General features: G+C 55.3%; 1 long non-coding RNA gene across 4 annotated transcripts in view; it reads left to right on the top strand.

Annotated features, from left to right (window-relative positions):
- LOC142062395 (uncharacterized) overlaps positions 1-14,900 on the top strand; it is a 30,953-nt gene extending 16,053 nt beyond the window's left edge. Inside the window, exons 2-6 of one of the 4 annotated variants that reach the window (XR_012662442.1) lie at positions 102-420; positions 3,166-3,393; positions 4,893-9,135; positions 9,752-10,064; positions 10,589-14,898. This is a non-coding gene — a long non-coding RNA (uncharacterized LOC142062395). Of the gene's footprint in view, positions 1-101; positions 421-3,165; positions 3,394-4,892; positions 10,065-10,588 lie in introns of all 4 variants that reach the window. The other 3 variants (XR_012662441.1, XR_012662439.1, XR_012662440.1) reach the window with 3 other exon arrangements.
- Positions 14,901-15,542: the final 642 nt, after the last annotated feature.

The raw sequence follows: 15,542 nt of genomic DNA, 5'->3' as shown, positions 1-15,542 counted from the left end.
TGCTTTTTTTGCTCATTCTGTTTCTTTAACAAGCGGATTTTTGCCTGTGAGCACACAAGCTCACAAGCTTTCTGCAAGCAGCCCCTGCGCTGCCTTCCTAGGGCTGCTGCTTGTCGCTCTGATGCAAAATCCCAACCCAAACCCCACTTGGAAAGGAGAAACGCGGAGGAAGACACACAGCTCTGCTGCACCCTCCAAAGGTCTGACCATCTCCAGCCCAGGAAATTCCCTGGCTACATTCGGACCCGGCGCAAGGCTGAGCGTTTCGGGGTTGAACCGTGAAAAGAAGTATTGCAATATGTGAACACTGCACCCAGCAGTTCTCACACAGCATCTCTCCGCAGCCTTAGCAGACGCAATATATATTTTCTTTTAAAACAGCGGCCCAGTTGCTCCTCCAGCACAGGGCGCGATGCAGAGGTGGGCTATCACAGCATCTTTATAAATACTCCATGTCCCCCCCCCGTTGCGATCTGCAGGCTGCAGTGCCCTCTAGCGCAGCCCGGCCCCCCCCCGGCCCCCCTTAGCACCATGAAATCGCGGCAGCTTAACGGGCAGGGCCATGTGCGTGGCAGACCCCTGCCCACACGCCCCGGCTGGCAGCGCCCTCGCCTGCTGTCAGGGCTTTTTTTTTTTTTTTTAAAAAAATGTATCCTCAGCATCACACTGAGTTTTTTATTTCTCCCTCCCGCTGCTGGGTGCAATCCTGACCCCGCTGCAGCCGGCACCAGGTTTCTGCCCGGTTAAAGACACCCACTGGGGACCCCTAGCCCTGGTGATGGGCTCTCACGTTTTGGGGCTGCTCTGGGTGCTCAGGGCTGTTTCTTGGAATGCTTTCACACGGGGCTGCCCTGGGGTGCAGGCAGGGTGTTGCAGAGCAGCCTGGCACCACAGGCAAGCCTGGTACCATGGGCGTTCCTGCCGCTGACATGGCTCCTCCAGTTGCTTCCGACAATTTGGTGCTACTGTCCCCTATCCTTCCCTCCTGCCCCATCCTCCCCTCCTGCCCCCCATCCTCCCCTCCTGTCCCCATCCTCCCCTCCTGCCCCATCCTCCCCTCCTGCCCCCATCCTCCCCTCCTGCCCCATCCTCCCCTCCTGCCCCCCATCCTCCCCTCCTGCCCCATCCTCCCCTCCTGCCCCCCATCCTCCCCTCCTGCCCCATCCTCCCCTCCTGCCCCCCATCCTCCCCTCCTGCCCCCCATCCTCCCCTCCTGCCCTCATCCTCCCCTCCTGCCCCCATCCTCCCCTCCTGTCCCATCCTCCCCTCCTGCCCCGTCCTCCCCTCCTGCCCCCATCCTCCCCTCCTGCCCATCCTCCCCTCCTGCCCCCCATCCTCCCCTCCTGCCCCCATCCTCCCCTCCTGTCCCATCCTCCCCTCCTGCCCTCATCCTCCCCTCCTGCCCCATCCTCCCTCCTGCCCCCATCCTCCCCTCCTGCCCCCCATCCTCCCTCCTGTCCCATCCTCCCCTCCTGCCCCATCCTCCCCTCCTGCCCCCATCCTCCCCTCCTGCCCCCCATCCTCCCCTCCTGTCCCATCCTCCCTCCTGCCCCATCCTCCCCTCCTGTCCCATCCTCCCCTCCTGCCCCTCATCCTCCCCTCCTGCCCCCCATCCTCCCCTCCTGCCCCATCCTCCCCTCCTGCCCCCCATCCTCCCCTCCTGTCCCCCATCCTCCCCTCCTGCCCCCCATCCTCCCCTCCTGCCCCATCCTCCCCTCCTGTCCCATCCTCCCCTCCTGCCCCCCATCCTCCCCTCCTGCCCCATCCTCCCCTCCTGTCCCATCCTCCCCTCCTGCCCCCATCCTCCCCTCCTGCCCCATCCTCCCCTCCTGCCCCCATCCTCCCCTCCTGCCCCCCATCCTCCCCTCCTGCCCCATCCTCCCCTCCTGTCCCATCCTCCCCTCCTGCCCTCATCCTCCCCTCCTGCCCCATCCTCCCCTCCTGCCCCCATCCTCCCCTCCTGCCCCCCATCCTCCCCTCCTGCCCCCATCCTCCCCTCCTGTCCCATCCTCCCCTCCTGCCCTCATCCTCCCCTCCTGCCCCATCCTCCCCTCCTGCCCCATCCTCCCCTCCTGCCCCATCCTCCCCTCCTGCCCCCATCCTCCCCTCCTGCCCCATCCTCCCCTCCTGCCCCATCCTCCCCTCCTGCCCTCATCCTCCCCTCCTGCCCCATCCTCCCCTCCTGCCCCATCCTCCCCTCCTGTCCCATCCTCCCCTCCTGCCCCCATCCTCCCCTCCTGCCCCATCCTCCCCTCCTGCCCCCATCCTCCCCTCCTGCCCCCCATCCTCCCCTCCTGCCCCATCCTCCCCTCCTGTCCCATCCTCCCCTCCTGCCCTCATCCTCCCCTCCTGCCCCATCCTCCCCTCCTGCCCCCATCCTCCCCTCCTGCCCCCCATCCTCCCCTCCTGCCCCCATCCTCCCCTCCTGTCCCATCCTCCCCTCCTGTCCCATCCTCCCCTCCTGCCCTCATCCTCCCCTCCTGCCCCATCCTCCCCTCCTGCCCCATCCTCCCCTCCTGCCCCCATCCTCCCCTCCTGCCCCATCCTCCCCTCCTGTCCCATCCTCCCCTCCTGCCCCCCATCCTCCCCTCCTGCCCCCCATCCTCCCCTCCTGCCCCCATCCTCCCCTCCTGTCCCATCCTCCCCTCCTGCCCCCCATCCTCCCCTCCTGCCCCATCCTCCCCTCCTGCCCCCGTCCTCCCCTCCTGTCCCATCCTCCCCTCCTGCCCCCCATCCTCCCCTCCTGCCCCCCATGCTCCCCTCCTGTCCCATCCTCCCCTCCTGCCCCCCGTCCTCCCCTCCTGTCCCCCATCCTCCCCTCCTGCCCCCCGTCATCCCCTCCTGCCCCCATCCTCCCCTCCTGCCCCGTCCTCCCCTCCTGCCCCATCCTCCCCTCCTGCCCCATCCTCCCCTCCTGCCCCCATCCTCCCCTCCTGCCCTCATCCTCCCCTCCTGCCCCCATCCTCCTCTCCTGCCCTCATCCTCCCCTCCTGCCCCATCCTCCCCTCCTGCCCCCATCCTCCCCTCCTGCCCTCATCCTCCCCTCCTGCCCCCGTCCTCCCCTCCTGCCCCATCCTCCCCTCCTGCCCCCCATCCTCCCCTCCTGCCCCCCGTCCTCCCCTCCTGCCCCCCATCCTCCCCTCCTGTCCTTCCTTTGCCTTTCAGGGAGAGGGAAGGTGGTCTCCATGGGCAGGGACATCACCGGCAAAGGACTAAAATGCCACAAGGTGATACTAGCAGAGACCAGGCTCAGCCCACACAGAGATCAGGCGGCTCTGGACGGGTGGGAGATGCCTTCTTCAGATGGCAGCATCCAGCCCCACCAGCAATGACACGGCGCCTGGCTCCTCGCCTCTCCCCGCGGGGTACTGGGTCCCACCAGCCCTCACACAGGTGAGGACCTTCAGTGATGCCCGAGACCACGGTGGACACCCAGAGCTGCCCCTGCCAGGCTGGTTTCAGGGCAGCCGGACAAGGAGAGGTGGCCAGGGATGGGTTTGGAGGCGGAGGAACATCCATTTGGCTGCTCTGAAGCTGATGTGAAGAGGTGGGAAGAGCCCACCCTGCCCATGGGGTGGATGGAGAGGAGGGCTGCCCGCCGGCACACAAGAGGGACGGGGGAGCACGGGCGGTGGGACCAGATGGGATTCCCCGGCTCCTCGCGTCAGACCTTTGCCATGAGCCTCTTCACAAATCAATCAAGGCACGTTTAAAATTCCATTAAGTTTTCTGCTCTTTCCAGCTCTCTCAGGAGGCCTCTCTGTGGATGATTCGAAACCCTCTTCTATTTTCCAGCCTAAGTATATTCGTGGGCAGTGTTTTCCCACTCTCTTCCCATGCCAACGCTGGAGTTTAACCAGCTTTTTCCTGTTCATCAGTCTTTGTAGATAGTGATCCTACCCTGCCTGGGACTTCATTTCCCTGGCACGACACCCCAAGGTCTCTGGCCTTCCCCAGCAGTCCCACCATGTCTCAGGAAGGATGGGGATCATACGTTTTTCTGGGTGATTCCTGGAGATGTCGGGGAGTGCCAGTCTCGGGTGTTATCCCTGCTAGCCGCCTCTGCAGGGCATTTCCATCTTCCCATTCCTGATGAGGTTCGTCCCCACTCTTGTGCCTCCAGCTTCCTCAGAGCACAAGGAGGACAAGGCAGATGAGGTCTGTGGTGTACCACAGCCTACACAGACACGGAGCAAGTCATGAACCCCGCCCTTCTTCAGGCTTGGGCACTATGGGGTCCCCCATTACCTGCCCTCACCCTCGGCCTCTCCAAACTCACAGTTACTAGGACACTGGCCCAGTGACTGTGAGAATCCCTGGATGATGCTACAGCTTCATCAACTAGGGCAATCATCAACTTTTTGATGAAGTTCATCAACCAGGTCAACGGAGCTGGGGCAGGGTCTGGAGCACAAGTGTGCTGGGGGGCGGCTGAGGGGGCTGGGGGGGTTTAGCCTGGAGAAGGGGAGGCTGAGGGGAGCCCTTCTCGCTCTCTGCAGCTGCCTGAGAGGGGCTGGAGTGAGGGGGGGTCAGTCTCTGCTCCCAAGTCACCAGTGACAGGGCGAGAGGGAACGGCCTCAGGCTGCGTCAGGGGAGGTTTAGGTTGGGTGTGAGGGAAAATGTCTTTAGTGCAAGAGCGGTCAGGCCTTGGCACAGGCTGCCCAGAGAGGTGGGGGAGTCACCGTCCCTGGGGGGCTGGTCAAAAAACCTGCAGACGTGGCACTTGGGGCCATGGTTTAGGAGGCCTGGGGGTGTTGGGCTGGGGGTTGGACTTGATGATCCTAGAGGTTTTTTCCAACCTTAGTGATTCTATGGTTTATGATTGTAACTTTATGAGCATTTAATTAGTTACACCTCCCAGCAGCACTACCTGCCTTGCTTCACTTCTCTAGCTCAAAGTCTTGCCTGGGGATGAGAAGGGACGTGGCCGTCTGTCCAGGATCACCAGGCACCCACAGCCACCCCAGTCTGCACCATCCTGCTGCTGTGGGGCTTTCACCATAACCTCAGCCAAACGACATTACATTGTGCTGAGGACGTCCGCATTCTGTGCCTGGCTCAAGTGGGGGCTGAACGCTCCCCGCGTGGCACGAGCATGGTGCAAAAAGTAACTCCCTTTGCCAGAGCATCCCTCTGCCGTCCTACCTGGGGATGTCGGAGGTGGGGAGGTCTCCAGGAGGGATGTAGATGCAGATGTTCAGTAACACCAGGACGCGGGCAGGGTTGTTAGCTTTCATGGTTATCGGCGCTGTTTAACCACGCACACGTTTATTTTCCTTGGCTCTGACAGAGAAATGTGCTCCTCAAGGACTTTTCATTAAGCAAAAAATTTATGAGAGAGGATGAAAATTGTGTTTTACTGTCTGAGGTCTCGGTCAGTGCTGTTTCTTCAGACGCTTTAGTAATTCATCTTGGCAAGGACTAAGAAAATTTCTCCAGCGAAACAAAAAATTTAACTTCCACATTTGGAGTCAGTTGCATCGGCTGGTTCCGTCCCCAGCATGGACCGATGCCCGGAGTAATGACCTGATGCCCTGGGGATTCAAAACAAAAGTGAAACACCTCACAATTTATGTCCAGTGAAAAATAACGTGTACATGATGTAAAGCGTTATTGGGATTTGATGCTAATTTTAGTGGTCACCTTGGCTGCGTTGGAGGAAGTTGCCGGTGCTGCCAAGAGCAAATTTACCTGATGATGAATGAGGAATCGGAACATAAAATAAATAAATATCAGCAACACCTTTTTTTTCCTTCTTTTTTGGCAGATCGGTGTCATCCAAGGTCACACATTTGTGCAGTAGGAGAACTACTGCCAGAGCTTAGCGCTTTAAAATCACGGCGAAGTAAAGAGCAGCATCTTTAAGTGCGGGATTTAAAAACAAAGACCAAAGTAGAGTCTCCCAAAAATTCTTGCCCATTGGTTACATTTTCACGTCAGCTTTAATCTTCTTCCCTCCTTGTGCTCAGGCTTGGAAGAAGCTTGCCATGAACTTCTGCAAAAAGTCCTTGTTTTCTTCCTCGAAACCAGGCCTAAAAACTCCCGAGCCGGGTAACGACCAATCTGTATTTGACTTTTTTCTCCTGTTCGTGGAAAAACTTTTGAAAGTTGTGCTCCGAGATGGAGAAAAAGAAGGATTTTTTTGACAAAACGCAGCAAATCGCAACAAGCAGGACAATCTTTTGTTTCCATCAGCAGTTTTCGGAGAGCGGGAACGGTTCCTGGCCAACTCTCAGCATAAACTTGAGCCAGGCTCTGTTCGAGGGGAGGCAGAAGCTCCCCATGGAGAAGCTCATCCCAGAACGGCCCCAGGCAGGGGGTCATCTCCGCTTCCCTCTGAAGCACGCTGGCCACTGTCAGAGGACGGATACCGGACCCAAAGCCTGGGGGAAATAAAGCCATTCCCACATTTTTATGATTTTTTTTTTTAATTACTCCAGGCGGGAGTTTAAGAAGGAATAAGTGCTTTCAGGCTCACGGCGCTGCAGCGACGGGAAGCAGAGCAGTGGATGCTGGTTTCTCCGTGTGCTTCCCAAAATCCAACGCAAACCCTCCGCAACTTAAATCTGCAAAACGGGCAGGAGCCCCCCTGCAGTGACCCCTGGTCCGGCGGGCTCCGAGGGCAGCAAGTGTCGCTGCCTGCCTTCCCAAGCTGCTGCTAATTACTGAAAGCATTTTATACAAAAGAAAAACAAAAAAAAACCCACCAATAAACCAGGAAGTTCCCCTTTTAAAAACCACAAGTTTTATTTGCCTGTAATACCAGCCATTCTGTGGGTTTGGAGATGGCCTTTGAAGATTTGGGGGTTATTTTATTTTTCATTCGTTTCCCTCCCCAAAAGAGGATGCGGAAAGGAGATGTGTAAAGTTACAGAAATAACACAACCTACAAAGGGAGGCGGACAGAAAGTTTGCGTTACGTTAAGCAGGAGAGACGGGGCACAGCTGGATTTATAGCAACCCTCAGAAAAAATGATAAATGGAAGCTGTAATTTTTTATTGGGGAGGGGGGGGCAGATCACGGGTGAGGGAACAAAATAATAAAAAAAGCATAAATTAGAAACGTGGCTGACGGTTGGGAGTAGAAAGCGTTTGGCTCATATATAATGTGAGTTTCTTCTGGAACATGATCCAGAGCAGTGCATGGAAATTACCTGCAAAAAAGATTTTTCTATTAAGTCATGTAAGGGTGAACTTTCCCTATCACGGCTCCATCGACCGATGCCCCGAGAGGGGTGGCTGCACTTTGCATCGCGCCGCTCCCGAACCCATCCTGCAGCACCCGCCCGTGCTTGGCTGTCCCGCACGGAGCTGCTCCGGCTTATCCTGTCCAGGTATTTAATACATACAGGATGAAATCCGTCGTGCAGGGCCAGTGCACAATTTAAGCCCAATACAAGCCCAGAGAGACGCTCTGTGTTTCTCCCAATGGCTTTAGGAGAGGTTTTGCTGGCTGTCAGGCAGCTGCCTGTCTGTGCACCCATCCAGCTGCACGGGGTGCTGCTCCCCGGGGTGTGGGGACATCAATTCGCTGCCTCTCGGGGCCACCAGCTTTCACCCAGCAAAGGGAGCACCCGTACGGGACCCTCCATCGCTGGGAGAGTGCGGGAACGTCTGCCCACGCAGCTGGGAGGAATCCCGGCGCTCCGAGGATGTTTCTTCCCTCCAGCCCCAGGCTGAGGCTGCTCAGGAGGATCCCGCAGGAGATAACGGGAGCCCGGCTTGCCCCTGGCGGAGATGCCCCGGGGAGGCGCTGGCGGCTGGTTTCCCACGGGGTAAGAGCTGCCTTTGCAAGGCGGTGGGCAGCGGGGCTCCTGCCCGCCCCGTCGCCACAAACCTCTGCTTCGACAGGGACTCTCTCACGTGTCTGCCAGCAAAAGCAGTCCCAGGGGAGACAGGAGTGGGGGGGCGAGGGCAAAGATTTTACCAGCAGAGAAATGTTGGCACTGTGTTTGTAAGGCTCACCCTTCCCCCTTCCCAAATAAAAAGAGAAAGCAGGATGAATCCGAGCCCTAACAGACTGTGAGTTTACTATGGGCAGTGCCCAGTCCCCCAGCTCTGCCCCAGTGCCGGGGCTTGTGCCCAGCCTGGAGGCCAACGTCCCGGCCAGGCCCCAGAGCGCCGTGGACATGTCCGCCCCACACGCGCTACCGGAGCCCCTCGGCTTACGCAGAACATCCCTCCTTTCCTCGCTCTGCATTTCGAAGGGGATGAGCATCCCCAGAGGATTTTACGGCTTGCCCTGTGAACGCAGCGACTCCAGGTCTGCGTGAGCAAATGAAAGGAGTGGGAACGAACCGAGCATCTTTCCGTGACACGTTTCCACCCACCACGTGTTTCTCAAAGAGCAGCAGACTCGCAGCGCCCCAGACTTTCCGAGTCTTGTCCTGACAGCCAAGTTTGTCTCTCAACCTGCCTGGTTTCTTTGGGTTTGAGTCCATCTACCGATCCCTTTTTTGATGCCAGAAATGCTTCCACAAGCCAAATTTCCCCGGTAATTGTCCTTTGGATTAGTTTGGAAAATTGCATAAGCCCTGGGTTAGAGCTGGCTGCGTCTCTCTTCCGAGTGCCTAAGGCTTCATGGGGCAAAGACTAAAGAGCTGCGAAATGCAGAGATATAACAGATGTTGACATGTAGTGAAAATACTAGACGCAGGAGCCTAAGATAATAAATCTGAAAAATTAACACGTAAGAGAACGAAAAAAGGAGCAATATGTTTTGGTAATCATTCTGAACTGCTGAACCCTTCTCCTGCAGTTCAAAAATCTCTGGTATTAAGCAGATGTCATTCAAGCAATGATTAACACATTACTGAATTTCTCCAGTCGTTTAATAAAAGTTTTACATAACATGCAGGTAATTGCTTCCAAATGTCAAGGTAACAATGTGGGCTTCTATGGATGGCATTGTTTCCAGCATCAGGTGAAAAACCCCTCTTGTTGCCTTGATATCAGACGAAGCCCTGCTGCGAAGACCCCGCGCCTGGCCAGCTGCTTTTCCCGTCACTCCTCTGGATGCCAGAGACAAAGAAACAGGCTGGGAAGAGTCAAAGCCTTGGATCTGGGAATGATTTCTTCCCTTCAACTGTCTGTACAGGCAGCAAACGGGCCTTGTGCTCCAAAACTGTGGCATGGGTATATGTCTTTTCTGCGATTTTTAAATATTTTTTTTTAGTTTTCTTGCTAGATAATCTCGTCACTGCTGGGTGCAAGGAAGCGATGGAAAGAACAGGGTGAATGGGAGAGTCTGGGCAGCAGCGATGGGGCGTTGCTCTTCATAGCAGCCCTTGCCCTGAACCCAACCCATGCTCAAAGTCTGAAATCATCCATCGTGAGATCAGGAAAAAAGTCATCCCAACCAGTTTATTTGCTGGGGAATCACCCTGACCCACAGCCGGGGGTACTGGCTCTGCACTGCTGCAGCATCTCGCTTGGTATTTCAGTGTCGGTGCAGGAGTGAAGTGTGAGAGTGATGGATGCCGGGGGACGGGGGAGCCTGACAGGCTGCAAACTCTGTGCAGACTCAGAGAATTGCTGGCTAATGGCTTTCAAGGCTGCAAATGAGCTTCCCAAATTATTAGAGCTGGAGAACAGGATACCTTTAAAACAACCAATCTGTCATGAGACACATCCTGTATCTGTCAGAGGCCAGCGTGACGCCATGGGGGGAATCCGTGACAAAAATCTAGGGAGGGCTGTAAAAAAAAAAGGCATGTTGATGTGGTTGTTTTGACGTGACATTTCTTTTTAGGCAGCCTTAAGGGATTTCTGCTGCCGCTGCAGGTAGCACGTGCCATCTCTGCTAACCAGCGTCTCCGCTACGGCTCTCGCTGCTGCTGAGACGAGCGGCGCTGAGAAAGCACGATTGTCCCATGGCCTTGCAAACGGAGAGAAGACATGTCCAAGGTGCAGGCGCCGTCGGTGCAGGGCTCTGTGGCAGACTGCAGGCAGCCCAGACCCCCAGGAACGTGGCTGGGTTACTTCATCTCTGTGCACTCCAGCTCCTCGGCGGCAGAAGAGGGATGATGACAGCGCTGACCCTTCCCGGACACGTGTGAGCACAGGTCTGTTGATGGCTGAGGATGCACAGGTAGATTCACTGCAGGGTGAACCTTTTGTGGTATTAATAGCTGATGCTATGGCCAAGACCCAGGTCCCATATCAAGACATCGGGCACCTTTTGGGTGCCTGAAGGTAGGTGCGTGGTGCCATTTAGGTGCTCTGCGGGGCCCCAGCTGGCCTCCAGATGCTCTTCCAGCAGGCTCAGGTGTCCTGTAGACTCTGACAGCCCCACAGTTTGCCATGAAACCCCAGAGCATCTCACATGGCACCAGGTACCATGGTTTAGGGCCCTGAATCGCACCCTTTCTTCCCTGGAGGGTGGGTTGAACCCAGTGGTGACTACTGCCCTTGGGTCTCCTTCATGCTATGGGCTGATGGGGGCCACCATTCGTGGCATCAGCACTGGGGGTCACTGCGTAGGCTTTCCTGCACCTGGGAAGTTTGGGTCTTTTCCCAGCACCACTGCTTGTGTCAGCTGCTACGGACAGAATGATTTATGGACACGTTATTAAAAGCGTATTTTCAGCCTCAGAGCACGAGGCAACCGGTGGGTGGTACTGGAGGCAACATGCCCAGGGAGGACGGAGGTGCTGCTCAGACCACCTGGCTTCTCAACAGAGATGAACAGCAACAAGGTTGAGTAACAGGCTGGCCCCAACCATCAGAGAGGAGACGCTGGAGCAGGTCTAGCCTCGCTCAGGAGGAACCGATTAGCTAGGAAACATCTCCCACCTCCTCCCATGATTAATGTCATTCATCAACTGCTTCTGCTCTCCGTCACTGTCAGGCACCGAATTTTTGCACATGGATGAGCTGCTCAGGGACAGGGGAGATGGTAACACGGTCCAGGGTGAGGGAAGCAGGTGCAAACGATGGTGAACTGATCCTGCATGCGCTTTCTGCGAGGGCGCAGCCTATCAGAATTACTGCCGTGCCCAACCTGCCGGCGAGCGGCTGGGTGCACTTGGCATCTGCAGGGCTCTTCTCAGATGAAGCTCATCACAGTTTCCACGCAAATATGTGGAAAACATTTGCAGGGCACCTGCTCCCCCACCCTCACACCTGGAGACCTTCTGCCTTCACCTCTTTGAACGACCTGCAGCACTCACTCATCGCCCGTGGGACCCGGCGCTGCTCCTCCAGACCTGCGCATCGCGCCGTGCCAGGTGGGTCCCTCCTGCCCTGTAAGCAGCCGAGAGGCACCGCAGGACTCCACGGCCGCGCCGGCGTGGCGTGCACCTGCCTGCAAACTGCCTGAGCACGTGCTGGTGCCCGGTGCGCGGCACACGCTTGTGTGCGTGCCGAGAACCGGGGCGACACCAGAGACGCGAAGGGAACCGTGGTCACGGACAGCCCCAGGACGGCAGTGGGTGAGGTCGTTTGGAGGGAGAAAACAGGACGGCAGCAGCATCGCTGGATGTCCAAGCGTGGAAATCACTTTGGAAAAAAAACTGGTTTGGTTTTGTTTTTTTTAAATAGGAGCATTTCATCTGTTTCATTATGTCCACATCAACTTTTATCATGAGTGAAAACCCAGCTCTTTCTTGTGTTTGTTCTGTGGCTTTATGAAGACATAAACCTGTGGATCTTGCTGCCTGCGTGTCCTTACGGGACTCTAGAGATATCAGCGTGCTCCAGTGATAACGGCTATTCGCTCTCCAGCTCTGGTGCTTTACAGCCCACCAGAACGAATCCCACTTGCCTGCCCTCCAGTCCCCTAGTTCAGAGAAGCGAGGACACACCAGATGGTCCAGCATGGCCCAGTGATGGGAGCCAGGCTGGCGGGAGCCGGGCAGAGGCTGCATAAAGCTCGTGGAGGTGGCTGATTTGCGACCTTGAATTTGTTGGGCTTTTCTTCTTGCTAACATCTGTGCCAGGGCAGGAGCCGTGCGAGCACCTACCTGTCCGTGGGCTGCAGAGTGGAGGTGACCTTTCCACGGGCCAGTGGCAAGCAGCTCTGAGAAAGCGGGGCTGTGCGACTGCTGAAATGGCCTGGCAGGAGGTCTTTAAATTGCTCGATGTCTCTGTGCTGAAAAGCAATACCTGCTGAGATTAAACCGTTTGGCCTCTTTCCCCCTGTCTCCAAGGCAAACATAGACAGTTCTATTCATACCCACAAGAAATACATATTTCAGCATTTGATTCTTTTTGTGTGTGCTTTTGTTTTATCTAGCGCCATGGAGCTTGGATGTCTTTTTCATCTCATATTGTGCTTTGGATGCAGCCTCTTTTATTCAGCCCTCTTGCTGCCTTCATAAAGAATAACAGCGGCAGTTGTTGTTTTTTCCCCTAGAGCATGGGCTGCTGTAAACCAAAGGGAAACTTCTTGCTGAAAGACAGAGAGGGCAGGCAGGACGCTGCTGTATCCATTTCCATACCAGAGCTGCAGCCCTGCAGGCCATGCAGTTTGGCTTTCTCAAGCCTTCATGGAGAGCAACAAATTGTCCTATAAAAATTCTTTTCTTGAATTTTATTTTTCTAAGGAGACAGGCCTAACTTGTAAACTTGGGAATAAAAATCTTCTTAAATGGACAGCAAAGTCCAAGACAAGCCGTGGCACTGAAGTCTAACAGGGTCTTCAGATTCTGCCTCGCTCCCTCCCTAAAAGTGCATCTGAAGCCTCCTTTTCCTGGCTGTGGAGACCCCATTTTTGTGGGCTCAGCTAAGCCCCCACCTCACGCAACCTCTCAGCAACCGTCATAAAGAAGAAAACCTTGCAAGGCCATTTCTGCTTATCTTCCAGTCGAGGTGGGACAAGAGCTGCTGGGCCCAGTGCCAGACTTGAAGGATGTGGTCCAGTCTCCCCTCCATCTTCCCGTGAAGGTAATTTGGGGTGAGGATGGGAACTGCTGCCCCCAGCCTCTTCCTCTCCACATCCAGATGGGAAGTCATGCTGTATGTGCACCGACGAGCCCTGTCCCGAGGTATCATCCGTCTTGCTGTCGGTGGCTGTGCTGCTCACACCTGTGCCTCACCCTGCTTACGCCGTTAGCTCCGCGGCGTGGCCCAGGAACAAGTGCAGCGGGTGATTCAGCTCCGCAGGTCACCAGCTGCTGATGAATCGCCTTCCTGGAGACAATTGCTTCCCATTCCCCAGGTGAAACGCCTGGGCTGCCTGCACGGAATGGCTCTGCCGGACACGGGGGAGAGGTCCCCATCTGTGATCATGCTTGAGACACTCTGAAAAACAGTAAGAAAATAAGGGCCCCACGTTCGAAGCAAGAGAGGGGGAAAGGCTGGCGGGAGCGACCTGGACATGCCCCTTCTCACTCCTCCTTCCCCTTCCTTCCCACTCTGGCCTTGCTCTGTGCTGGAGGCAGACAACATCCAGGGCAACGTGTGTTTTGGGCTGTCTAAGATGCAACGAAGAACCTCCCACAGGTCTGAATGATACAGATCCTCCCATTTTAGTTATTTCCACCCTAATTATAAAAAATGTGTTAAGCAGAAATTTCTTCATTCGGAAATGTTTAGGCACCGGTTCCCGATCATCCAGCTTGGATTATCCCCCAAACAGGGTGCTGCAAACCACATAATCCTTTCCCTGTCGGGCCTATCGCCGTGGTGGTTTCCAACGACCGCGAGTGATGCTGGAAGCAAGAACATCTTGTGGCAATATGTTGCCCTTGAACCTTGAGTTGGGAATCACGGGGTTTAAGGCATTTGAAATCTATGTCTGAAATTTGTGACTCATGACATGCTCTGACGTGAGAGGAGGGATGCTTTGAACCAGGGTGGCTGCGTGAGTTAAACCAGAGCAGCGTTCCTGGGACCCGTGGTGTCTGGGAGGCAGTGCCCAAAAATACCCTTCCCAGCTCTAAGATCTGGTCCTTCATGCCCAGGTAAATACCAAAACCTCTGATTTGTTTAATTAGATCAGCCTCTCTCTGCCTTGTGCCACGTGTCTCCCCAAAAGCAGGGCCAAGGCTCCGCTCATTCTTGCTTTCCTAGTCGCGAAGGGCCAGGTGAGGGACGGCCGGTACCGTCCCTGCTAACGGAGCCGCACGTCCAACCCTCCGGCACCCGGGGCGGAGGAGGCAGGATGGGCACGACTGGGAACAGCACCTCTTCGGCCACATGCCTCTCTTCAGCTGTGCAGACCACCGAAGACAAATGAACTGGAGGAAGCATTTCCTCTGCCGAAGGCTCACACCCGGGAGGTTTCTGTTCACAGTGTAGGTCAAGAGTTGAAAAATGAAGAAGAAAGGAAAACAGATAGAAAGATCCATCTTCCCTTATAAAATCCCCAGAGCAGGGGGCATTTGGAAGTCATTTTTCACTGAGCTGAGAGCTGTTTCTGGCCCTTTAGCAGACATTATTCTCTTCTCAAACCTCACAGTTTGGGACACGGGGAAGCGCTTTCCCTCCACCCTCACGGGTGCTGGAAGAGGAGCGTTATCCTGGCTGCACGACACTTGGCACCCTCCTCCGAGGCCGGGGTCCACGGTGGTTTGGGCTTTGGTGCAAGGTGGAGCCCAATGCACGCTGCAAATGACTCTGTTCCTCAGCGTGCAAACATTTTAAATGCATTCGGGCTGAGATGCAAAAAGAAATGCGTGGCTTGGATTTGCTGGCATTAATGCACAGGCTAAGGGGGACAGCTTTTAAGGGGGGAAACCCAGGCAAGAGGAGGAAGGAGAATTTCAGCATGGTTAAAGGAAATCTAAATAAAATTCCTTTCTGGAAGAAATTCAAGAAAATTATTTTCCTTCTGTGTTTCTGTCTCTCTTCTTCTGGCTTATAAAAACACCTTGGCTCGGATATTACATCAACTCTGCCTTTTATTAAAAACCCCTGCTCCGGTTGTGCAGATTTCATGCTGTTACATGAAAGTAAAATTTTATGACCAGAAGCTGAAATTAGGAAGGAAACTTTTTTGTTGCTGTTGTGGGTTGGATTTTGTTGATAGTCTTGAGGGTTTGTTTATTTTTGCTTTTTCTAAAGCGCAGCCAACACTTTAGGTCTCAGCACTCCGGGCTTTTTGGGTGATGCTTGTTCCAAACAGGTAGTAATGTGGGGGAGGCTGAGCCCGGGACAAGGCAAGGGGCTGGGCGATGTCCTCCCTCTGCTATTGTGGTTGCCTTTGAGCGAGAAGGGGTTTCATGGCTGTTTCAGAACAGGACGTATGCCTGGGACAGCAAACGCATTTCATTGCATGGGACAGAGGTCCTGGGTGTTTGGCCTGGAACAGGCTCGTGACGTGAGCAAAGCATCTATGCAAGAGCGTGAGCTACTCCCTCCCCTCAGCCTCCCCTGCAAACCCAGACCTGATGGATGATAGTTTGGTTTGAGCTCGTGTTCAGCACCAGCTGCTTGTTGGCTGGGCAGCGCCAGCAGATTTATTTAAATTTTTTTTTGCCATCTCTCACTGTAAATGTAGTACTTCTGGTTTCCCATTAATTCCTCCCTCCCCTGCTAAAACAAAATATTTATGGAAGAGTGAAAAAATGTTTTAAAAGGTCATTCAGGCCTTGTTGGAT

The sequence above is a fragment of the Phalacrocorax aristotelis genome, chromosome 10 (genome assembly GCF_949628215.1).
Source record: "Phalacrocorax aristotelis chromosome 10, bGulAri2.1, whole genome shotgun sequence".
Lineage (NCBI taxonomy): Eukaryota > Metazoa > Chordata > Aves > Suliformes > Phalacrocoracidae > Phalacrocorax > Phalacrocorax aristotelis.
This window is presented reverse-complemented; position numbering and strand designations above follow the sequence as displayed.